The 8,853-nt window shown below is 42.1% G+C and overlaps 1 pseudogene; it reads right to left on the bottom strand.

The window, feature by feature from the left end:
* Positions 1–2,124: 2,124 nt before the first annotated feature.
* On the bottom strand, positions 2,125–2,269 carry LOC119936776 (annotated as a pseudogene).
* Positions 2,270–8,853: the final 6,584 nt, after the last annotated feature.

The following is an 8,853-nucleotide window of genomic DNA, read 5'->3' as shown; positions in this document are numbered from 1 at the left end:
AGTCTTAATCCCCATTTTACAGATGAGGTCACTGAGGCTCAGAGAAGTGAAGTGACCATCCCAAGGTCACACAGCAGACGTGTGGCAGAGTCAGGATTCGAACCCGTGACCTCCGACTCCAAAGCCCGGGCTCTTTCCACTGAGCCACGCTGCCAGAAGCCAAACCAATACATTGAGACTTCTCCTCGGTCTGCAATGAAAGACAGATTCCCACCCTCCCTGCTACAGTTCTGCTGCATCACAGGTCTCCTATATTCAAAGCCCTCCCAGAAATCCCACCTCCTCCTGGAAACCGTCCATGATGGATTTGAAACATCCCAGTCACCTCAACTTATCAAATCACCCTGGGCTATTAGGCTTATTCAGGTTGTGACTCCAGGCCACCTTCCTAAAGAACCTGGAAAAAATAAAAGGAGCCCTTCACCAAAACAGACATTCAAAAGAAACATGGACAGAATACAAAAGGGAAGGCCGACTGGTCCTTTTAATGGTTGCAAAGCTTTAACTAAACATATTTGCTAACAATTAATATTTTAATCACAAAATGGAAATTCAAATGGATAAAAAAAACCCACTAAGATTAGAATCAGAAAAGCACAAAACAGATCAACCAATCCTGACTTCTCTGGCCTGCCTTCCCATAAACTTAGGTAAAAGAGACCTCTTTCCTTCAGGAACTTGCTTCTAAGAGCTGGAGGACAATGGTCTCAATGGTCCCAATTGTCCTCCAATATGTTGCCAATTTGTACTTCCCAAGCACTTAGTACAGTGCTCTGCACATAGTAAGTGCTCAATAAATACGATTGATGATGGTGATGATGATGATGATGATGATGATGGTCTCACCTTGCCAGAGCCACGAAAGGAGAGACAAATTTTGTCTCCACCACACTCCAAAAAGACCTCTGGTGGTTTCACTCCATCCAGGACAATTTATTTCTGTTGCACAAAGTGAGAGATAGCCTCTCCGGTTTCTGGAAAATGTTCTTTCTTCTTTCCTTCTTTGTCATTCCCACACCAACCTTTATTAAGACATCTGATGAGATGTTCTCAGAGCAGACAGCGCTCACCAAAGGCTGACTGTGCCGGCGGCGAGATAGACGAGATCGGGATAGTTCAAAGCATAACATCATAACATCAAATGAGGAGGTGAAGCCTGATTATGAGTTCTTGCAGGAGGCTGCAGAAGTAGAAGCTTGTTCTGTTGAACGTGGTAGTGATGTTTGTAACTTTGGCGAAGAATTGGTTCAATTTTTTTTGTTAATGATATGCATATAGCTATAATTCTATTTGTTCTGATGATTTCCATGTTTTGTTTTGTTGTCTGTCTCCCCCTTCTAGACTGTGAGCCCGTTGTTGGGTAGGGATCGTCTCCAGATGTTGCCGACTTGTACTTCCCAAGCACTTAGTACAGTGCTCTGCACACAGTAAGCACTCAATAAATATGAATGAATGAATGAATAATACAGCACATTCGGACATGGAACTTATGTATTCCATTCCACTCCTCACTTATCTTGTCTAATGTTGCAAGCTCATTGTGGGCAGGGAATGTGTTGGTTTATTGTTGTATTGTATTTTCCCAAGTGCTTAGTACAGTGCTCTATACATGGTAAGCACACAATACAGGAGAAGCAGCATGGCTCAGTGGAAAGAGCACGGGCTTTGGAGTCAGAGCTCATGGGTTCAAATCCCTGATCTGCCAACTGTCAGCTGGGTGACCTTGGGCAAGTCACTTAACTTCTCTGTGCCTCAGTTACCTCATCTGTAAAATGGGGATTACAACCGTGAGCCCCCTGTGGGACAACCTGATCACCCTGTAACCTCCCCAGTGCTTAGAACAGTGCTTTGCATATAGTAAGTGCTTAACAAATACCATCATTATTAATACATACGATTGAATGAATGAATGCTGTCGCGTCATCTCTGACCCATAGCGACTCCATGGACATCTCTCCCAGTACGCCCCACTCTCCATCTGCAATCGTTCTGGTAGGATATCCAAAGAGTTTTCTTGGTAAAAGTACAGAAGTGGTTTACCATTGCCTCCTTCCATGTAGTAAACTTGAGTCTCCATCCTCGACTCTCTCCCATGCTGTTGCCGCCCAGCACGGGTGAGTTTTGGCTTGTAGCAGATTCCCTTCCACTCACTAGCCACTGCCCAAGCTAGGAATGGAATAGGGGTTGGCCTCTGCTTGACTCTACTCTCCCTCCCATAGCCAAGACTGGAAGAGTACTGGAAACTCTCCAGGTGTAATCCTGAGAGGAGCCACTCCTCACTACTTATGCATATTTAATGATTCAGTCATCATCATTATCATCATCAATCGTATTTATTGAGCACTTACTATGTGCAGAGCACTGTACTAAGCGCTCGGGAAGTACAAATTGGCAACATATAGAGAAGGTCCCTACCCAACAGTGGGCTCACAGTCTAAAAGGGGGAGACAGAGAACAAAACCAAGCATACTAACAAAATAAAATAGAATAGATATGTACAAATAAAATAAATAAATAAATAGAGTAATAAATATGTACAAACATATATACATATATACAGGTGCTGTGGGGAAGCGAAGGAGGTAAGATGGGGGGATGGAGAGAGGGGCGAGGGGGAGAGGAAGGAAGGGGCTCAGTCTGGGAAGGCCTCCGTTTCATCTTAGTTCCACCTCCTGCTCCCACTATTTGTAAATCATTTTTGTCAGTCTTCCCCATTAGATTGTAAATACCATGAGGGTAGAGAGTATTTATCTTATTTCTGTTGCTCTTTCCCAAGTGCTTAGTACAGTGCTCTACACTCTATATATGTTCAATAAATTCCACTGATTGACTGGCCCATGCCTTTTCAAACTGGTAAAACCCAGTTTCAAGGCAAAAGACAGAGAAACACAAAAGCACCGCAGCCTAGTCTGTAGACCACGGGCTTGGGTTCTAATTCTGGCTCTAGCACTTATCTGCTATGTGACCTTGGGTGAGTCACTCAATTTATCTGTGCTTCTGTTACCCATCTGTAAAATGGGGAGTAAGACAGCAAGCTTAGCTTGTATCTGCTCCAGCACTTAATACAGTGCTTGGCATAGAGAAAGCATAAACACACACACACACACACAAAAAAAAAAAAAAAAAAAAAAAAATCAAATTGCACCAATGCAACTCTTCTTTGGTCCTAAAACTCGAATTTATTTCATAGTCTTAAATGAGCAGACTGGATTTCTAGCTTTTCTGTAGTCTGATTCTTCAGTAAATACTGGAAGATCCTAATAAATACATGCAGGTGTTCGACTGATTCCGCTCTATGACTCTACTCTCAAGGCTTTTCATTGTATTTATTCTTAGAGGTGAGTGAGTTAGAAATTTCAATAGTTGAGGGTGGATCAGGTTTAGGTCATTGATAACTACATGACCTGACCCAGCCATGAACCAAGGACTGAACTAAAAACCCTTCTTGTGCCAGTAACTGGAGTCTTGGAGATGCTTATCTACCATTGAAAAAGTTTTTAGATAACTGACCTATTTCTCGCTTTCACAGTTGTGCAAATCTAGCTAAAAATAGAGTGTGTGTGGTGTTCTCAGATGATTTATTAGGTTGTTGATGATGCTGTAGATTATTTTGAAGAGTAGTACAATATGATTAGGGGACTGAAAATGTCAAAACATTGGTTACTGGAACTTATCTTTATTTCATCTTTTTAAAATGTTTCTCATTTCACAATTAATTGGTTGATTTCAGAAAATAAGCTTATCCGCGGGACTCGCAAAACCATATGACTGTGGTTGGATTGATTAGTTTCACTTCATTTCCCTTAATTTATAGGAGAAAAGGAAAGTTTCTGGAGGCAGACCTCGACTAATGAAGACAAAAAGTTCAAGGTTAAGAAATGTAGTCACATAACCTCTATGAAGTCAACTGTGTTTACTGAATACTTACTTTGTGCAGAACAGCAGCGCAGAGATTCTAGGAACAAATTATTCCATTTTTATATATGTATTTACATATCACTTAATACAGTGCTCTGCACACAGTAAGCACTCAATAAATATGATTGAACGAATGAATGAATACTAAGCACTGGGGTAGATACAGTATATGCAGGTCAGACATGGTTCCTGTCCCCCTTGGGGCTCACTAAGTAGGAGAGAAAAGAAGTATTGAGTCCCCATTTTGCAAATAAGGGAACTGAAGCCCAGAGAAATTAAGTGATTTGCCCAATGTCATACAGCAGGCAAGTGGCAGAACGAGAATTAGAACCCAGGTCTTCTTACCCCTGGGTTTTTTTCCCCCACTAGACCATTCATTCAATAGTATTTATTGAGTGCTTACTGTGTGCAGAGCACTGTACTAAGCGTTTGGGAAGTACAAGTTGGCAACATAGAGAGACAGTCCCTACCCAGACCATGCTGCTTCTCCTATGAGATCATATTCCAGTTATTCTCACATTCACACTCTGTCAAATCATGTGGGGTTTACAAGAGTTTTGGCCCTGGAAAAGATGTTTTGTTACACCTAGAGTCGCACAGTTGGAGAAAAAAGGAGAGTCTGGGGGTTGGATGAATGAAAGGGAAGTGGAACCACTTAATTTTTCATTCACCATAAAAGGCCTAGAAATCCCCTGAATTTATGCTCTTCTTTCAAGGAGCACAACAGGGATTGTGTCAAATAATAATTATGACATACCCTAATGGCATACTATGTGCCAAGCACTGTGGTAGATACAGGATGAGAAGGCCAGGAACAGCCCCTGTCCCATATGGGACGCAAAGTCTAGTGGGGAGGAAGAATTGGTATTTAATCCTTATTTTACAGATAAGGAAACTGAGGCACCGAGAAGTACACTTTCCACATAGCAGGTAAGTGGTAGAGCCAAGACCACAGTCCAGGTCCTCAGGCTCCCAGGCCCTTGTTCTTTCCATGAGGCCATGTTCCCTCTATTCTATTGCTCCCTTCCAAGCACTTTGTCTATGCTCTATGCACATGAAGGAATCAATAAATACCACTGATCAAACCTATAGAAAGCTGGGATAGTTATCAAACACTGGTACTTGTTGAACTCTTATTGTTGTTTGTAACTAAGGATCATTTCCCACAACAGGGAAGAATCTCAATAACCTCTCCAAGAACTGCTTTTTACTTGAACATTTTTATTTCACTTAATTCACTCTGTTGCCTATCGGTCTTTTGATAAGGTTGCACATGAAGGAATCAATAAATACCACTGATCAAACCTATAGAAAGCTGGGATAATTAGTTATCAAACACTGGTACTTGTTGAGCTCTTACTGTTGTTTGTAACTAAGGATCATTTCCCTCAACAGGGAAGAATCTGAATAAACTCTCCAAGAACTGCTTTTTACTTGAACATTTTTATTTCACTTAATTCACTCCATTGCCTATTGGTCTTTGTGATAAGGTTGCACATGAAGGAATCAATAAATACCACTGATCAAACCTATAGAAAGCTGGGATAGTTAGTTATCAAACATTGGTACTTATTGAGCTCTTACTGTTATTTGTAACTAAGGATCATTTCCCTCAACAGGGAAGAATCTGAATAAACTCTCCAAAAACTGCTTTTTACTTAAACATTTTAATTTCACTTAATTCACTCTGTTGCTTATTGGTCTTTGTGATAAGGTTATTGCTTTCTTTGCATATATCTACCCCTACTTAGTGAGCTTCCTGTGAGATAGGGACCACATTTGACCTAATTACACTGTACCTACTCCATTGCTTAGCATTGTGTTCAACAGTCAGCGGTATTTTTTTAATGGCATTTATTAAGCACTTACTATGGTGCAAAGCACAGTACTAAGTGCTTGGGATTATAATAATAATAAAAATGGCATTTATTAACCACTTACTATGTGCAAAGCACTGTTCTAAATGCTGGGGAGGTTGCAAGGTGATCAGGTTGTCCCACAGGGTGCTCACAGTCTTAATCCCCATTTTACAGATGAGGTAACTGAGGCACAGAGAAGTTAAGTGACTTGCCCAAAGTCACACAGCTGACAATTGGCGGAGCCGTGGTTTGAACCCATGACCTCTGACTCCAAAGCCCGTACTCTTTTCACTGAGCCATGCCGCTTCTCTAGTAGACACTTTCCATAGTAAATCCTTAATAATAATTCTGGTATTTCTTAAGCACTTACTGTTTGTCAGACCCTGTACTAACCGTGGGGGTGGATACAAGTGAATCGGGTTGAACACAGTCCCTGTCCCATATGGGGCTCACAGTCTTAATCCCCATTTTACAGATGAGGAAACTGAAGCCCAGTGAAGTGACTTACCCAAGGTCACACAGCAGACAAGTGGCAGAGCCAGGATTAGAACCCACAACCTTCTGATTCCCAGATCTGTGCTCTGTCCACTCTGCAAAACACCATGATCTGAGGAGAGGAGCTGAGGAAACTTGCTGTCTTTGTTCTTAAAATGGGGGGGAAAACTCCACCTATTTATAAAGATGAGAAGGCACACAGCTTTTTTCTCATCTTATTTTCCAAGTTACCATAAATCTAATGGGGGTGTGTGTGTGTGTATATATATATATATAAGTCCCAGATATTCAAAGACCTGTTCAACACTACATTTAATACCTTCCTGCACTCTGTTCTAGGCCTGGGCATGCCCCATCCCTGCCCCCATGGCTCTCTGCTCCTGTGAGGGTGAAAGGCTATATTCCCTTACCTGTAAAAACTCAGGTTAATATTGGTGAGTCCGATTTCCTTCACTGGGGATTTTCTTCTACCATCTGGGCTAAACAGGCCCACACTTAGAAGATGGGAAGGTCACCAAAAGCTTGCAGGAAGCCAGAAGGTAGGCACACATAGTTATGCCACAGAAACACGGTCATTACAGCTTTAATAGCAGCAGCCATTAAGAATCTTCCAGCTGTCAGTTGTCTGCACCATATGCTTCAATTCAGGTAAACTAACTCCACCCCTGCACCTCGTTGTTGGTGATCTTGTTCTTCTGAGAAGCAGCGTGGCTCAGTGGAAAGAACATGGGCTTCTAGACTGTGAGCCCACTGTTGGGTAGGGACCGTCTCTATATGTTGACAACTTGTACTTCCCAAGCGCTTAGTACAGTGCTCTGCACACAGTAAGCGCTCAATAAATACGACTGATTGATTGATTTGGAGTCAGAGATCATGGGTTCAAATCCCCGCCCCGCCAATTGTCAGCTGTGTGACTCTGGGCAAGTCACTTAACTTCTCTGTGCCTCAGTTCCCTCATCTGTAAAATGCAGATTAATAATAATAATAATAATTGGCATTTGTTAAGTGCTTACTATGTGCAAAGCACTGTTCTAAGCACTGGGGAGGATACAGGGTGATCAGGTTGTCCCACGTGGGGCTCACAGTCTTAATCCCCATTTTACAGATGAGGTAATTGAGGCCCAGAGAAGTTAAGTGACTTGCCCAAAGTCACACAGCAGGCATGTGGTGGAGTCGGGATTCGAACCCATGACCTCTGACTCCAAAGCCCGGGCTCCTTCCACTGAGCCACGCTGCTTCTCTACAAACCCAAAGCAAACCCTTCTAGGTGTAAAGGATTAAGACTGTGAGCCCCACGGTGGGACAACCTGATCACCTTGTAACCTCCCCAGCACTTAGAATAGTGCTGTGCACATAGTAAGCGCTTAATAAATGCCATCATTATGATTATTATTATTAGTATTGATGGTTAAGAATGACTCATAGGTGATGCTGATGAAAATCCCTGGAAAGCAGATGGTGATGTCTTTGATAGAAGGATGGTCAGTGCCCTTACCCAAGGGCCTTCGATAGGATTTTATTTCTCTTTCTAGACTGTGAGCCCACTGTTGGGTAGGGACCGTCTCTATATGTTGCCAACTTCTACTTCCCAAGCACTTAGTACAGTGCTCTGCACACAGTAAGCGCTCAATAAATATGACTGATTGATTGATTGACATCAGTTGAAATCTCCTTGGTCAGTAGTTGTCTTCACCTCATGTTGCCAAAGCAAACCCTTGTAGGTGTAAAGGATTCCCGAGGTATCTGCTGGAGTAAAACATGTCTTTTCCAAGTTTGTTGGCTCATCCATTGCACACTGGGCTGCTGTTCCAAATCATTTGGATGTCCTTTTATGTCTGTGCTTTCAAAACATCACCATTAATGAACTACAGTGATGTTCCTTGCCTGTTGAACTGAGTTTTCTTGAGAGATAGGAATTTGCTAGCACCAATTTTACAATCCCTTTGTAAGGTCTCGCATTCAGTTGAGCATAATGAGACTTATTAAACAGCCTCTTGATTCATTTTGACAGTGTTATAAATATTTGTTAGTCTTTCTTGTTAGAGTAAGCTCCTTGTGTCACTTTCCAAGCAACTACTGCACTAAATAGGCACTCCACAAACGCTACTATTCTCTCTGTGTTGTCTAGACATAGGCTATGTTTTCCTCTGTTTTTATAAATTGTACTTATTAAATGCTTACTATGTGCCAAGCACTGTACTAAACGCTGGGATAGATAAAAACTAATCATTCATTCAATCATATTTGAGCGCTTACTGTGTGTAGAGCACTATACTAAGCACTTAGAGTACAATTTGGCAACAGAGACAATAATAATAATGGCATTTATTAAGTGCTTACTATCTGCAAAGCACTGTTCTAAGCACTGGGGAGCTTACAAGGTGATCAGGTTGTCCCACAGGGGGCTCACAGACAGTTGAGGGAACTGAGGCCCAGAGAAGTGAAGTGACTTGCCCGAAGTCACCCAGCTGACAAGTGGCGGAGCCTGAATTTGAACCCATGACCTCTGACTCCAAAGCCCAGGCTCTTTCCACTGAGCCACGCTGCTTCTCTAATCTCTAGACGCTGCTTCTTTAATCTC

Source organism: Tachyglossus aculeatus, chromosome 1, assembly GCF_015852505.1.
Source record: "Tachyglossus aculeatus isolate mTacAcu1 chromosome 1, mTacAcu1.pri, whole genome shotgun sequence".
In the NCBI taxonomy this organism is placed as follows: Eukaryota; Metazoa; Chordata; class Mammalia; order Monotremata; family Tachyglossidae; genus Tachyglossus; species Tachyglossus aculeatus.
Note: the sequence above shows the minus strand (reverse complement) of the source record. Positions and strands in the feature narration are given on the sequence as shown.